This window comes from Macaca fascicularis, chromosome 17 (genome assembly GCF_037993035.2).
Source record: "Macaca fascicularis isolate 582-1 chromosome 17, T2T-MFA8v1.1".
In the NCBI taxonomy this organism is placed as follows: Eukaryota; Metazoa; Chordata; class Mammalia; order Primates; family Cercopithecidae; genus Macaca; species Macaca fascicularis.
In genome coordinates, this window is record NC_088391.1 from 68,987,321 (window position 1) to 69,004,058 (window position 16,738).

General features: G+C 36.2%; 1 protein-coding gene and 1 long non-coding RNA gene across 4 annotated transcripts in view; one reads left to right on the top strand and one right to left on the bottom strand.

Annotated features, from left to right (window-relative positions):
• Positions 1-16,738, top strand: part of LOC102133231 (uncharacterized) — a 360,266-nt gene that overhangs the window by 52,264 nt on the left and 291,264 nt on the right. The window lies entirely within an intron of this gene.
• LOC107128002 (uncharacterized) lies at positions 368-15,378 on the bottom strand. The gene is made up of 3 exons (XR_001486497.4): positions 15,215-15,378; positions 9,979-10,215; positions 368-2,569 (listed from the first exon to the last, which is right to left on the bottom strand). It is a non-coding gene; the product is annotated as an uncharacterized lncRNA (long non-coding RNA).

Consider the following 16,738-nt stretch of genomic DNA (forward strand, 5'->3'; position numbering starts at 1 on the left):
TAGTGCAACTTCTTATTGTCTTGTTCATATCTGTAGCCCCAGCACCTAAAACAATGCCTGATAGGCTCTTGATAAATAGTTGATGATTCATTAAGAAAATGAATACCTGTTGATATAAATTGTAAGGGGAAGCAATATGGTAATTTAATCCATGAGCTTTACAGCAAAGAAAGTCATGAAAAATGAGATAGGGAATGAGGTTTAAGTGTAGGAAAAGTGGTTCAAGAGGCTGAATTTTGGAACTATGAGCTGAAATGTATTTTAGGATGAGTTAGAAGTAAAAGACCTTGATTAGAGTCCTTGATTGTCAAGAGTAAAGGGATCACATCCATGGCTTGATAAGGCTTGGTCCAGCTACATTTTTTTTCTTGAAACATTGAAATTCATGTTTTCGATATGAAAATCCATTATTTTCTGTGCATCCTGAGGCACAAATAAAAAGATGTATCTTTTATAAATTTTGTTGAAATTTGAACATATTATATGTTTGGGGTTTTCTAATTTCTTGTGCAATTGTTTTTCCAAAAGTTAAGTGGGAAAAAGAGATTTAAGGAGGGAGAGAGAGAGAGAAGGAGAGATGGATTTTGCTTTTCTTCTTTGATCAGCAGAAAAAAAATGTGACTGCTAGCAGCAGCTTTTGGAGAGGGGAACAGGAAGCTAGATGTGCAGAAAACTGGAGGGGATATGTGGAAATAAATATCTTTCCTGCTAGTGTGACAGAGAGGTGGATATGATTGTTGTCCAAAAAATACTGTAAGAAAGTGGCAGAGAAGCAGATAAACTGACTCAGCACACTCTGAGGTTTGGAATTGTTCTTTTATAGAACTGATAATGGGAGGTGTTATAATAGCAGAGAAGGGGTAAAAATGACCTGTATATATTTTTTACTCTCCAAGAGTTTTGGTTATGTTTCTTTCTTCAATTATATTTATTTCATGGTAAAATAAAGTTATTTTATCATAAGATAATGTACACCTAGAAATGGACAAAAATGTCAATTAGAACTGTTGATAAGGAATGAAAATATATTAAAGTCTTTAACATGAATACTTTGTAGGTTTAATTAATTTTAAATTAATAAATAGAAAATCCATGGAATTGAGGGCCCTTCCTATGGCTTGTGCCACACTTCAGAAACACGTCTCAGTTGATTTCATCATGCGGAAAAAAAGGGGTTAGATTTAAAAAAATTGGGTGAAAGAGTAAATACTTGGGAGATTTAAATGAAAAGCTATGAGTTAAAAGTAAGAAGTGAAAATCCATGTACTGCGTCTTGCCATAATTAGAATCTGGGTGCGTTTGATGAACTGAAGATTAAATGGTTTCTGGGAACTTTCAAAGCCAGGGGCTTTTCCATATTCCCAGCATGACTCAGCATGGGAAATTTCCAGTCAGTGTAAGCATGCAGGGCATTTTCTGAGCAGAAAAACCCTGCCAGCTTCTAAGCTTCATGGGAGAAAACAATAAATATGGAAGCCACCAACTCTCTGAATTAAAGAGAATAAAAAATGTTCTGAAAAGAAAAGGAAGGGGTAGCTCAGTAAAGAGAACCTTATTACTGGGAGCTATTTAGTCATGGCAAAAGTTCTAGATCTTTAAGACAAGAGTTGTTGGTATCGATGATGGGAAAGGATTAGATACACATATCTAAAACTACCTGATATAATTGGAATATAAAACCATTTAAACAATGTAATGAGAAGTCAAGAGATTTGGAGCCTCAAAACCTGGGTTTTAGTCCCAGATCTATCACTTGCTTGTTGTTATTGAAGTTTAATATACATACAAAAAGCTGCATAAGTGATGGTGCTGTGACTTTTCACAAAAGACACATATGCACATAACCAGCATTCACGGAAATTGAGAATCAGGATATTAGCAACATCTCAGAAAGCCCCTTTTCACTCCCTTTTTGTTACTGACCCCCAAGGGTAACCAGTCTCCTGGTTCCTGATTTCTAACATAGCAGATTCATTCTGGCTGATTCATCATAACTTTATATGAATAGAATCATTCAATACATACTAATCTGTACTTAGGCTCTTTGGTTCAACATTGTATTTGTGATTTATTCATGTTGCTGTGCCTAGCTGTAATCTGTTAGTTTTCATTGCCAAATTACATTGTTTGGAATAAATAAACATATTTATATGATCTACACTTGATGGGCATCTGGACTGTTTTTACGCTTTGGTTATTCTCAGAATAACCAAATGCAAGAATGTTGCTAGGAACATTCTGTACGTTTATTTTTGTGAACATCTGAATGCATTTCTGACAGTCTACTAGGGCTGCCATAACAAAGTTGCAAAGACTGTGTAGTTTAAACAACAGAAATTAATTTTTTCACTGTTCTAGAGTCTGGATGTCCAAGGTTAAGAGGTCAGCAAATTTGGTTTATCCAGAAGCCTCTCTCCTTAGTTGCAGATGCCACTTTCCCATTGTGTCCTCATACCGTCTTGCCTCTGTGCTCTGGTGTCTCTTTCTCTTCTTATAATTACATCATTCTTATTGAATTATGGCTCTATCCTTTTTACTTCACTTAATCCTGATGACCTTCTTCAGGCCTCTGCCACCAAATAAACACAGTCAGATTAGTGGTTAGGATTTCAACATATGAATTTTGGTAGGACACAATTCAATCTGTAATGGCCTTTCTGTGGTTTATATTCTTAAGTAATAAATGCTAGGTCACTGCATTTCAGTACATTCGGGTTTAATAGACACTGAGAGTTTTCCAGATTGGTTGAACTGATTTGCATTGTTGTTGGAAATGCAAATCAGTTCAACCAATCTGGAAAACTGTCATTGTCTAGGGTTCCAGTTACTTCATAATATTGCTAAATATGGCATTGTCTTTCTCATTTTAGCCATTCTGGTGTGTATGTACATGGCATATCACTATGATTTAATTAGCATTTCTTTGATGATTACTGAAACTGAATATCTTTCACATATTTATTAGTGGCTTGGATATCCTCATTTGTAAAATGTCTGTCCAAAACTCTTGGCTAATTAAAAAATTTAATTGTCTGCCATTTTCTGATTGATTTGTGGAAGTTCTCATAATCCTGGAAATAAAATATTCTTTGTTGAATAGATACCTAGCAAACATCTTCTGCTAGTTGATTTATTTCCTTTTCAATCCTTAGTCATGTTCTGATTAATATAAGTGATTTTAACAGGGAAGTTTAATTTATAACTTTTTCTTTTATGGCTAGTACATTTTTAACCTTATTTAAGTAACCTTTGCTTAGTTTTAAGTTACGAAGGTTTTTTACTTTTTTAACAACAGCTTTATTATTTTACTTTTACATTTAGATCTCCTGTACATCTACAACTGATTTTTGTGTATTGTGTGAGGCTTGGGAAGGGGTCATGATTCACTTTTTCCATGTAAAATTCAGCTGACCCCAAATCATTTATGTAAAAAGGCCATCCTTCCTTGCTGCACTGCAGTGTCACTTTTGTCATAAATCAGGTGAGAGTTCTAATAATGGTCAGTTTCTGAATGCGCGCTTATTTTTCACTGATCTATATTTTTATCCTTGAGTCTATAGCAAACTTTCTTAAATATAATAGCTTCATATGTGACTGGCTTGACTTCTTGTATTAACAGTAATCTTTGTCCAGGGCTATTCTTGGTCTTTTGCATTTTCAAACCGTTTTAAAATTAGCTTATTAATTTCCATAGAAATACCTTCTGGAATTTTGGTTGGGAGGATTACATCAAATTTATAAGTTAATTTAGGAAGAACTGATATTGTTAAAATATTGAACCTTCCAATTCATGAACATGGTATATCTCATTATTTAAATCTTTCTCAATTTCTGTCAGTACATTTTGTAGTTTTCTTTGTAGCTGCCTCATACATCTTTCACTATATTTATTCCTATAAATTTTATGATTTTTAAAGTTATTTTAATTTAGCCAAGTGATTTAATTTATTGCCATTATACCTCTAAGTATGAGTATTTTTTGAATTTTGAATAACATTGATCCAAAGATAATCTAGCCAAATCATAATGATCAAGCAGTGTCTTCACCCATTCCTTCATGCATTTCTTTACTGAATAATCATTTATTGCATTCCTCTTGTATGCTGGGCACAGTGCTAGATGCTAGGCACACAAAATAAGGCACAAAATAATAATTTATTGCATGCCTCTTGTATGCTGGTTGGGCACAGTGCTAGATGTTAGGTACACAAAATAAGGCAGTCTTTATTCTAGAGGAGTTAAACAATAACAATACAGGATGACAAATTGAAGAGATGTGACTAATTAGGAAACCCAGAATTATGCTGAATAATAATCAGAATAATTACAGAAGTCATATTAAGGAGTAGGAACAGAAATAGCACAATTACTTCCCAAGGGACAATAATAATAAACTGGAACAATTGAGCGAAATGAAGGATAGTGTGAAAGAAAATAACTTGTTAATATTGTGTTTAAACTTGTAGCAAATAAAGAGATACTATTAAAACTTCTTACAGAATCATAACACACCAAACTGGTGCTAAATTAAACTCAAGCAAGAAAGTAGGAGCTTGGAATACAGTGTGATCTGTGTTGTCTTGATGTAATGGGTTTTTGAGGAGTAGGAGCCATAAACATAAATGCAGCAAGTGATCTTCTCCACACTGGGGCCACAGAAGAAAGGGCCTGTTTAGGTCACCAGGAGGAATTTATCTGGAAGCAGTGGGATGGGAACTGAGACAAACCCAGCTCCATTATTTATTTACAAGGCTGCAGTAGGAAGTATGGATCCTTTTGTTTTCTAGAAGAACTATAAACAAACTTCTCTGTTTATTTGTATAAAGGATACCATTGAATTTTTGTAAACAAAGTAGACTGTTAGGAATAAAGGATAGTTTGATTTAGGATATGTGTCCATAACATATATTATCTCAGGAGCATTATGCTGCCTACTGACAGTGGCAAATTCACGATATTAAAGCAAATGTAAGAACGATGAAAATACAGGAGTGAAAGGGCAAGGAATTGAGAAGTGAGGATTTTGAACTTCCACTAGTTCTGAAAAGCACGTCTAATTTAAACTAGAAGTAAATGGATGTAATAGAAATATCTTTCAACTAGGAAAGAGAACTAGTCCCAGTTTTTACACATACTTTTTAAGCTATTTAGCCTCTCTGGTTCTCAGTTTCTCTTATAGAATATATTGCTTTCCTTCCATAGCAACTCACCTAATAATTGCACTCAATAAATATGAGATAAATGAATGAATATACAGGAGATAATGAGTGGGAGGGGGCCTTTATTGGGTCTTCTTAGTTTTCTTACTCTCTGTATTTTCTTTAAACAATCATATATTCTCCTATGGGTTACAGTTTAAATCTGCTATTGACTCCTAAACTATAAATCCATCTCAGATCATTCCTTGAACTCTAGGTATGCATATATATTTTCTTTTAACTTGACATCTGCAATTGGATACTCCAGCTAAAAATTGAAATACCTAGTATGAACTCATTGATTTTTATCTTCCTCCCAACTTGCTCTCCTCCTGTGCCCCTACTTTCGTTAATGGCATTCAGCAACAGACCCTGTTGCCCAATATACCGCTGATCACAATTTCCCAAAGAGGCTATGTCCTAAATAGCTCTGGGAAGCAACCACTTCTCTCTCTATTCATACGCCCACAATCCTTGTTTAGGTCCTTGCAAAAATGGCCTGCACAACTCTAGTAGCCTTTCAAACAGGTCTCTGACTTTAGAATATTCTCTTTGAATTGATTGCATTATTTCAGACAGTGATCTTTCTAACATATAACTCAAATCCCATCACTCTCTGCCTAAAATCATTCAGTGATTCCACATTGCCCCAAGGATAAAGTGCCAGCTCCCTAAAGTGGCTTACCATCCTTGTTATACACTCCTGCTTTCCTCTCCAATCTCATTTCTTGAATGAATTCTATCTTCAGCCAGACGGTGCTGCTTTCCTCACCTGTGCTTCATGCTCTACTTTCCTGACCCTGAACATGATGTTCTGCTTGCCTAAGTGCTTCGTCCTTCCACCCAGCTCTTACCTCCAGCCTCCACATCTTAGCCTCCTCACCTGACAATATTCTCGCCAACTGTATTGTTTCAACGTAGAAATCATCTTTGTAAACATGTCTTTTCCCCGTGGTTGCTACTACTCCTTTCCTAGCACATTTGTGTGCTGTATTATCTGTTAAATGTCTGAGTCTCCCACCAGATGAAAAAACTTTGGGAGTATGTGAACGTTTACCTGTCTGGTTTGCGTTCCTTGTGTTGTCTAATTGTCTGGCTCAGCACAGATTATTAATAAATATTTATAAAACAACATTACTCTCTTGCAATAGTAAAATACTATAATAGAATGTTAAATAAAATTATAAGGCTGAGACAACAGTTTAAATTTGGCTGGCGTGGGCGGGGGTATAAAGGAAATGAGAGCCTGGGGCACTTCAGAGGCATTTTATGACATGTAAAGTGCCCTTCTGGGGCACTTTATGACGTCAGAACAAAAAAGTTGTGCTTTTCGTTTGGGATTTTGGGAATGAACCAGAGGACAATCCTTTCACTGCTGCTGCTATAATATAAACTCTAGGAACAATAAAGAACATTGTGACCTGAAAAAATAGACTTTTGGGAAAAGCTCTTAAAATTTGGGGTGGTACACAAGAGGATGTGGTATGTCTTGCCCAGTGAATAAGGATCTTCAGAAAACTTCTAAAAAGAGGCTGCATCTGCTTTAGTTGTTCAGAGGAATCCATATTCTCTGAGCACTGTTTTCTCCAAAACATTTTGAGAAATGGGCCTCAGTTTTCTTACTTGTAAAGTGGGTATGGTAGAAAATGTACCTGTCATCTTGTACATGAGAATTCAATAAACCAAAGAAATAAACTTTTACAATGGCCTGGCACCTAGTAAATACCAGCTAAGTGTTTACTTCCTTTATTACCATTGTTATCAAGTTGACACTGAGATAAGAGCTAACACATAAAGTAGGAGGCATTGTTGTGGTACACCTGCAGAAGTCATTTGTGTTCTCCAAGTCCTTCCAGAGTTCTTCTGGGATGGTATATAAGAGTCCTGGGATTGAGTTCCTGCAGTCTGGCCTCGAAATCTGTGGCTCCTGGCTGAGCTTCAGCTAACAGTACATCTGAGTCTTCCTGTCAATCAAGGATATCTTATATGGGACTGAGCAATTTAGATTTGAAATGCTAAGTGTGGAACAAATGTTACCACATCAGATAGGAATGGAAACTGTTCTTTGTGGAGAGATACCAGGATCTCTCTTCCTTGGGAAGATGAGCTGAGAGAGGAACGCAGAGATGTCGCTCTGTGCAGCCACTAGCACTGGCCCCTGTGCCACCTTAGTTCTTCAGGGTGAGCTTTAATTGTTGCCCAGTTTCATGAGTTTCAGGCTCTATGCTATTGTGAGAAAATTGTGCTGAAAGCTACTGGGAGACCACACAATGACAGCTGGCACACTGATACACTGTGGAGGTCACTGCTAGAGTTCAAGGCTCTCTGGGATGCTCCAGGGCACAAACCCTCAGATTCGGGTGCTCATCCAGGGAGGTTTGGATCCGATCCGCATGAATCCCAGTGTGGTAGCAAGGAATTTCCTGCCTCCTACTGCTTCGGGACAAAATGCTCAACCCATTTTTAGAAGGCCTTCACAGCCCTTTTGGGGCATTCCCAGGGCAGGTGGGCAGGAGGTGGTGACCGTTGGGGCTGGGTATCCATCAGACCTGGGATGGAGTGGTGCCTCACCTGGATCTGCACACCCCAAAGTGGTACCCAATGCTGGGCGGAAAGGAAATGAGCGTACGTGTGTTGCACTTTGATCAGTGTCCTGCTCCTCCCCTTCCTCCCCCTGCACATCGTGTGAAAAGGAGTGGCGTTCTCCCAGACACAGATCAACTTCGGAAATTGGGATTGTGGCACTTTCTGAAAGTGTGCAGCATTTTAAGCTCGAGTGTGTAAGTCTAAGTATTGTAAAACATGTTTTTATATTTTAAAATCTCTTAAAGATAATTTTATTTTGTTGAACATCAGAAACTATCTGCATATTCACAAAGAATGCTTGATTAAAAGATAGTATTTCCCAGAGCCCCTGAAATTGTAGTCTAGTCACACTCATTTGGAATCAGCCTATTAGATACCTCTCTGACACTCACGGTAACAATTACCATATTCATAATTACTAAGGAATTCTAAGGAAAGTTTATATATGCACAAACACATTGTATACATATTCAGAATGTATGTGTATATAAATTATATACCATAAATATATGTTTGTTACCTGTCATTTTTTTTCCTATAAAAAGTAATTTTATTCATGCCTAGTATTAACTCCCAGGCAAAGCATATATTTAAGTATTAGGCTAATGTTTAAAGGTTTTCGAGAAGGCTACAACCCTGAAATATTATCTGATTAGAAAATAAAATTGGTGGCTCTGCAGTTAGCCTTTGGCTTTATTTCAGTATTGGTTAGTGTTCTACTGCTTGCTGGGTTTGAAAACTTACCTGAAAGTACATCCCTTATTGATCAGTAAATTTATTTGTAGGTTATTGTCGCAGCTGGTAAATGAGAAATTTAATTTTCTCTCTTTAATTCAATTTGGCTTTCTGACATGTTGCTGTTCTCTCCTTGAAGCAAGTGCTGTTTGCCCATTTTCCTTACTCCGGTGCCTGTCACATAAAAGGGCTTAGTACATGTTTCCTGAAGTAATGACTTATCAGATGCATGGTCAGTGCCCCTAAATCTTGCTTCTCAGTGTGGTTTGGAGCCTGAGAAAGAATGGTAGCTTTGGAAAAGTAAATTTAAAAGTCAGAAATCATTAAAAAGCACAAAAATATCCCAAAGTAAGGTTTTCATATGATTCTACCACAGGGCTTATTGATCTTTTCTCATCTTTAGACTTTGTTTCTAGGTGCCCAACAGAAGCTATCACAACTTTAATGGTTGCTAACTCCCACTTTTTCATTATACTCTTGCTAAGTTGAAGAGTCTCCTCCTCTTAGGAACAGAAACGACTGTGCTATATATTGGAATTTCCAAAAGCCACCAAACACCAATGATACACCACAGATGGGTGTCCATGAGAGTCGAATTAGCACTACTCCCCTCAGTGTGGCTTCTGGGTCATCACTAGTGTACTGCAATCCCTGCCAAGGCAGGACAGGGGGACGATGAGTGCCAACTGGATTCCAGTCCAGACTGAATGATAAGGTTCTGCCACAGGGAATGGATTATGTCTGTTTAAGGCCACGATGGACAGTGTCCTTTTCTGTCATTGCAGCTACATCATCCAAACTCCCCAGATCACTAAGGAAACTCAGAAGAACATGAGCAGAACATCACAACAATGGGTGTGCACAACTGTGATAAAACATGTACATTTAAGGCTCTCTATTCTCTCTAATAGGTTAATTCAGGTGGTATGATGACAAAACTGCCATCTACAGTTTGGGACAGGTAGGGATGAAAGAGGATGGTGGAATGGGATCTTTTCAAATTTATCCAGTGGGGTAAATGGAGGATCTTCTGTTTCATAGTAGCTACATAAAGTAACTATAGAAGATTATTTTCAGAGAAAAACAAAACAAAACAAAAGCCACTACTAGGCATGCCTATTATGCCTGAAATGTCATTGTCTATTTATATACTTGCAAAGGCTATTTTCTGCTGAATTTAAACAGCACAAACATCAGAAAAACTAGATAATAGTCTATCTACTGGAAATATTTGGAACAGTTTCTTACAATCATAATATTAGAGCACAAACATATTCCCCTCTCCTTTTCTTTTTCTCTTTTGAATTTTCAGTAGAAGGGATGACAATAATAGGTATAACTTTCATTGGATAATACTTTAATTTAGATCACCGAATTATGTATACCTATAGCACCCAAAATGCTACTAAAGTCAAGTCTCTACATTTAAATAATAAATAAATAATCCAATTTTACTCACATCCACCTTCCATCATGGTCCAACTAGACACTCCCCCATTGTGACTGTTGATGGAAAATTCTTCCATGTTTGGAGAAACCACAGTTACTGATTAGTTTTAGCTCTAAGAGCTCTTTCCTCCTTCTCATCAAGCCTAGGCAAAGTTCCACAACAATATATTTTCCTGTTTGTCTCCACTCAGATGTTCTTAATCTCTTCAGGGAACAGGGAAAATGCAGGAGTCCCCTTTGTACATCGCTTGAAATAAATAAAAATATTATCCAAAACTCATGTCAGTACAGGAGTGACTGTTATAAAGAGAAAGAAACAAATTGTGATGATTGGAAATGACAAGAACTTGGATTTTTCTCATTTTTCAGCATGAAATTCTGAGCTTACAACCTGCAAAATCTTATTATAAAAGTAAGATAACTGCCATATAAAAATTGAAAATCATGCAAATATTTATGTATGATCCCACTAGTTCACTCCATATTCTTTTTGGAGTGTAAAAAACATTTATTATTTTAAAAATCACATCCAATTGAAAAAAAGAAACACAGAGTCATAAAATAAAAGAAGAGGAACACAGGCTTTGCACTCCACTAAAACGTTTTGAAAAATAAAATGAGCAACCATTGCTTTACAGCAAAAATATTATGTCATCAACAAGGTAGGAAAATAAGCAATTGCCTTTGAAACGGCCATAGATGTACTAGCACAGTGGTTGTGAGAATAGATGTTTGAGCCTAACCGTTTGGTTTCAAAAGCTGACTTTTCCACAGAGTTCTTCATGTAATATTGGTCAGGTTGCTTCATTTTCCTCATCTGTTAAATGGTGATACTCATGGTACCTACTTTATCTTGTTATTATGGCACTTTGAGGAGTTAATAACGAGAAGTACATAGAATAATGGTGTCTGATAAGATTAAGGTATTGTTACTATTCTTCAATTTCTAATATTTCAAAAGAAATACTGACCTGCACTGAAGAATAATTGACTTCCTTCTTCAAAGCTTCATTAAATAATAATAAATAGTTGATTCCTTTTTCAGTTGGGAAACCAAATTCAGTCAATCTCTTAGAATATTGCCATGAATTGTTTCTGAATTAAAACTCATCCCAAATAAATGAGGAGATACTTTTCTGTGATTTATGGAATAGTTTGGAAGAAGGATACTGTTATGCCAGGAGTTGAAAACTGCACTCAGAAAGTCTATTCATGCTGACTGCAAATATTACCAGTGGGATGAAAATCGAGTGTGTCCAATTTCATCACTGATAAATCTAGAATGATAACAGATCTGCTTTAAGGGCAAGGTCTAAGAATGCTCTTCTTATATGCAGAATGTTTTTGCTTAATTTCATGCTCTACAGTTTGAGAGTCATTTCTTATAAAATTTATAATAACTGATGAGGCAGCCAGTGTCCTGCCCTAGAGATTTCTATCTTATTTTATAAGGTAAAACTAAAGTTTCCTTTCAGGTTAAATAAGGATTATAATCTTCTTTGCACAAGGAAAAAAAAAGTGTTCTTACTAGATCACCTTTGGTAAGATTTGTGATTGTTTATCCCACAAAATATTTAAGTTTAGAAATTATTTCCTTTCTCCTCCAAGAGAGTATAAACTTTTCCCCTGTGACTATTTGTTTTTCTTCAAAATATATTAGCCCATATTTATCACAGTCATGGTCTCTATGTCAACGAGAGAAGATGTCATGTATCTCCTAATTTAGCAACACTTTTTGTTCAGGTTTCCAGATAAAGCACAATACAAGTTTTAAATATAAAGGGAACAGGCTGTTTCCCACAAAGCACACTGGTGTTCATAGGATGAGAAACTGGCCCCCCGTGGTGTTTGATAAGAAAGGAGTTCCTAGCATAAAGATATTTTTAGCACATCTAATAAAACATCAGTTCCATCTGCATTTCCTTAACATGTTGTGCTAAATTCTCCCTCCAACATTCCAGGATTAGTTTATTATTCAAAGTGACAGGGAAAAGTCACTTTAGATTTTTCTGTCACCATAGGAGAAAATGAAAATCTGTTATTATTATATTAACATATGTTTCTTTTTCTTTATCAATACACAACAGCATTTGGGTCTCTACTAAAAATTATCACACACTTTAAATGATAAACTGAGCCTCTTGAAATTTTTTATTTATTTTGAGACTATAACATCAATATGTTTAAATCAAATATTAATTTCTGTCTCTGTTTCAAACATGACTCCTAATAACTGAAAAAATAGAAGTTTGTGTTTACTGCTCTACATCTCTTTTCCTAAGTAATTAACTAACAAATTAGCTGTCAACTTCTTTATTCACTGAGATCTTAGTTAGAAGAGTATGTGTGTGTATATGTGTGTATGTACATATACACGTACACACATATACATACTATTATATACTATATATAATAGTGTATATATATACACACACACATACATGCACAGAGAGAGAATGTTAAAACATAATGAAAAGTGGTATTTCAAAAGATCTGTTAAGCAAAATCTTGATCAAAATATAAGCTGGTTGCCAACATATAGAAAGGTTTATTATACTATAATTGGTTTTGAACATGGTTTGTAATATCTCTCCCTCTTCCATGTGTGTAATTTTGATTTATTACCAGGTTGATAATCACCTGGCCAGAATTAGATTTCTTGTTCATATAAAGGTAAATATCAAATTTACATATCAGTAATGCAAATGGGAAAAATTATTTGGAGTAATTTCTTTTCATTGGAACTATTTGTATCACTGCTCAATAAATCTATTATTTGATTTTATTTCTAGGGCATTATTAAAGAGATTTGTCAGAAAAAAATATGTTTATATATGTGTTTACATATATATACACACTATATAATAAAATAGAAATTGGAGATATATATGCATGTGTATATGAGTGTATGTGTGTGGTGGTATATAGGACTACATTACAGAATATTTTTCTAAAGTTAGGAATTTAAAGAGTGAATATCATACTAGGCCACATTTCTGAGTTGTAAAAAAAAATCAGTGAATTTTACAGATTTGAGGTTTTAAGCTTAAAATTTTAGTTGCATTTTTAAAAACTCGAAAGCAGTTGACAAACTGGTTTCAAAAAGAAGAGTTAATATTGCAAAAGTGAAATTACTCATAAAGCTAAATCTAGACAAGACAGAAATAAAATTTTAAAAATTTAAAATCCAAGTTTATTTTAAAAGCACATATGTTTTGCATTAGAAGGTGTAGCCCTACCAATCATCTTTTCCTCTAAAATATTCAGAGTACATTTTTAGAACATTGTAGAAACACTTAAATGCCAGTGGTTCATTATTTTAAAAGTATTGCCTCTTTTAACAAATGCAAGACTAATGTTGAAATATAGCTTTTATTCTGTTTTTCAGGCTTCAGACATAAAGTCTATTTTATGGTTTATAAACTAATAGGAGATAGTGACTTCTTTTATTGCTAGCAAGATTTTAAATGTTATTTTTGGGAGGTATAGTGACTATTATTATTATTTTTTTTCTGCTTGAGAAATGTTACCTTCTGAGAAAAAAGCAAGGCACTTTTTCTACTGTTGTGATTCCTTAAAATAGTTTTTTTCCCTTTTGTTTTGTTTATAATACCCTTCCCAGTTCCCTTGGTCATCTGAGCATGGCTGATAACTTCACGTCTCTTTTTTTGATTCATGAATAGAGAATTCTAACTTTACGTTAAAATGAAGAACATATTTAGTTCTCAAGAATAAGCTCATCCTGGGAATATATTGACACCTTGGCAGATGTATTAAGCCAGAAAAAGAACATAGGAGGGACGTGGCCCTCCTTGTGAACAACACTCTCATGGTTGAGTCCTTGCTGAGGGTTAGGAAAACATCCTGGTATGTACATTTGAAGCTTATTGGTTTCCTGAGCTAAGATTAGGGATTAGGACAAGAGGTGTGGCTGGAATCTCTTCCTGAAGATTGTGATTCTGGAACTCAGAGGAGTCAAGACCAAGGTTCCCACAGCAGAGCCAGAAAAATAAATAAATAATAATTAGTCCTACACCTCTGACATTCGACTACCCCCTTGGGTATTGTATCTTGGTCCTAATATATTTTGTTTTCCTAGTTTAGGCTGGAACTGTGTGGAGCATTGAGCAAATATTTTGTTCTTACCAAATACATATGTATTTTTGGATTGTACAAATACTAAATAATAATAACCATATTCTTTATTTTTTGAGATGGAATTTCGCTCTTGTTGCCCAGGCTGGAGTGCAATGGCACCATCTCGGCTCACTATAACCTCCACCTCCCAGGTTCAAGCGATTCTCCTGCCTAATCCTCCCAAGTAGCTGGGATTACAGGCATGCGCCACCATGCCTGACTAATTTTATAGTTTTAGCAGAGACAGAGTTTCTCCGTGCTGGTCAGGCTGGTCTCAAACTCCTGACCTCAGGTGATCCGCCTGCCTTGGCCTCCCAAAGTGCTGGGATTACAGGCATGAGTCACCATGCCTGGCATGTAGCCCACCAAAGAGGTGTTGAGCCTCTCTCTTGTTAGATAACCTATCAGGCAATATTTTCTTATAAATTACTTCAATAACGATTACTGTTGAATCGTTAACTTTGTACATTTTTCCAGATGAGGATTTGTGTTAAAGTTTCATTTAACTAAACCATTTTGGGTAGCTTGTTATCACAAAACAGTCAGGACAGGCTTAAAATCAGTCAGAAGTTTACCTATTCAATTCTATAAGACAAAACAGGTACCTATGATATGCTAGGCTGGATAGCAGCTGCTGGAAGGTTTAGAAATGTATTGTAGTCTCTTATTTATTTCTGTGAATTCCAACTTATTTCAAACACAAAAATAGCCACACTGTTGAAGACAGTATGATGGAGACTTTGAAATCAGATAGATCTGTCCCAAGTCCATGACTACCAGTCATGCAACCTCAGACCATCATCCAGTCAGAGTCTGGACTCCTGTAAATGAGTGTGGTCACCACTCACTCACATGCTGCAGGGTTGTGACACATGCCAACACACAGCAGGGGACACGGGCTAAACATCTGGAAAATGGAAAATGCTCTTATTCTCAAGGCCAGGCCAATGTCTACATTCCAAAATACTATCATGTTAACCTATCTATACATTTCAAATTGCAAAAGAATTCATTGCTTCTTAAAAATATAGTTGACATTCTAAGCAGAGCTGAGTGTTGACTAAAATAAACTAGGCTAGTAGTTATCATAGAAATGTTGATAAGATTACCTGGTATTCATTATACTTAAGAGCAAGACTGGTCCTAGGTAGAAATGAGAAACTACTTCAGTCTGTTTTTCCCACCTTCCTACCTCCCATTCATCTTCCTTTCATCATTCACACACTTACTGCCCAGAAGCTTCTTTCGCTGCCTTGACATTGTTAGGTGGCCTATTTCAGTAAAAAACAGTCTCTCTGAAGTGTTGGCTGGTACTGTTTGAACCTTTGTTAGCTCACTAGATGCTTTGCATTTTAATAGGGGTCTCTTGAATGCACAGGAGTTTTATGTTTTTTTCTTTTCTTTTTTTTTTTTTGAGATGGAGTCTCACTCTGTCACCAAGGCTGGAGTGCAGTGGGGTAATCTCGCCTCACTGCAACCTCTGCCTCCCGGGTTCAAGCAATTCTCCTTCTCAGGCTCCCAAGTAGCTGGGATTACAGGCGCCCACCACCATGCCTGGCTAATTTTGTGTTTTGGGTAGAGATGGGATTTCACCATGTTGGCCAGGCTAGTCTTGAACTCCTGAACTCAGGTGATCCACCTACCTTGGCCTCTCAAAGTGCTGGGATTACAGGCGTGAGCCAACATGCCCAGCCCACACAGGAGTTTTAAACCCAGGAGAATTGTGCTGTCTTGTGAGGCAGACTGTCTTCTCTGTAGCTACTCTCTCTCAGAAAGTTCATCGATTCTTACAACATTAACTTTCATTTTTATTGTTACTGTCCTTAAAAATATAGGTCAAAGATGTCTGTCTCTTTCTCCCAAGTTTTGGTCCTACAATTTCTTAATGGACATTTCAGTTCAACAGATATTTGTGAGGCATCTCTTATTACATGTGAGACTAGGATCAATACTTTAAATGTATTTAAAATAGACACCGTGTTTATATACCTGCCAAGAAATCTTTTTGTTCTCTTCTCCATAATCAATTTGTACTATGATTTGTCACCAAGTCCTATCAATTCTTCTTTTAAAGAATTGCCATCACCTTATACTTGGAAGATACATTAACTAGTTATCTTAAAAACAAGGATTATAAATCATTCCACTATGAAGACACATGTACACATCTTTACTGCAGCACTATTCACAATAGCAAAGACATAGAACCAACCCACAAGCTCATCAATGATAGACTGGATAAAGAAAATGTGGAACATATACACCATGGAATACTATGCAGCCATAAAAAAGAATGAGTTCATGTCTTTTGCAGGGACATGGATGAGCTGGAAACCATCATTCTCAGCAAACTAACCCAGGAGCAGAAAACCAAACACCACATGTTCTCGCTCATAAGTGGGAGTTGAACAATGAGGACCCTTGGACGCAGTGAGGGGAACATCCTATAGTGGGGCATGTAGGGGGTTGGGGGCAAAGGGAGAGAGAGCATTAGGACAAATACCTAATGCATGAGCGGCTTAAAACCTAGATGACGGGTTGATAGGTGCAGCAAACCACCATGGCACATGTATCCCAGAACATAAAGTATAATAAATAAAAGCAAACAAACAAAAAAACAAGAATCTTCCAGC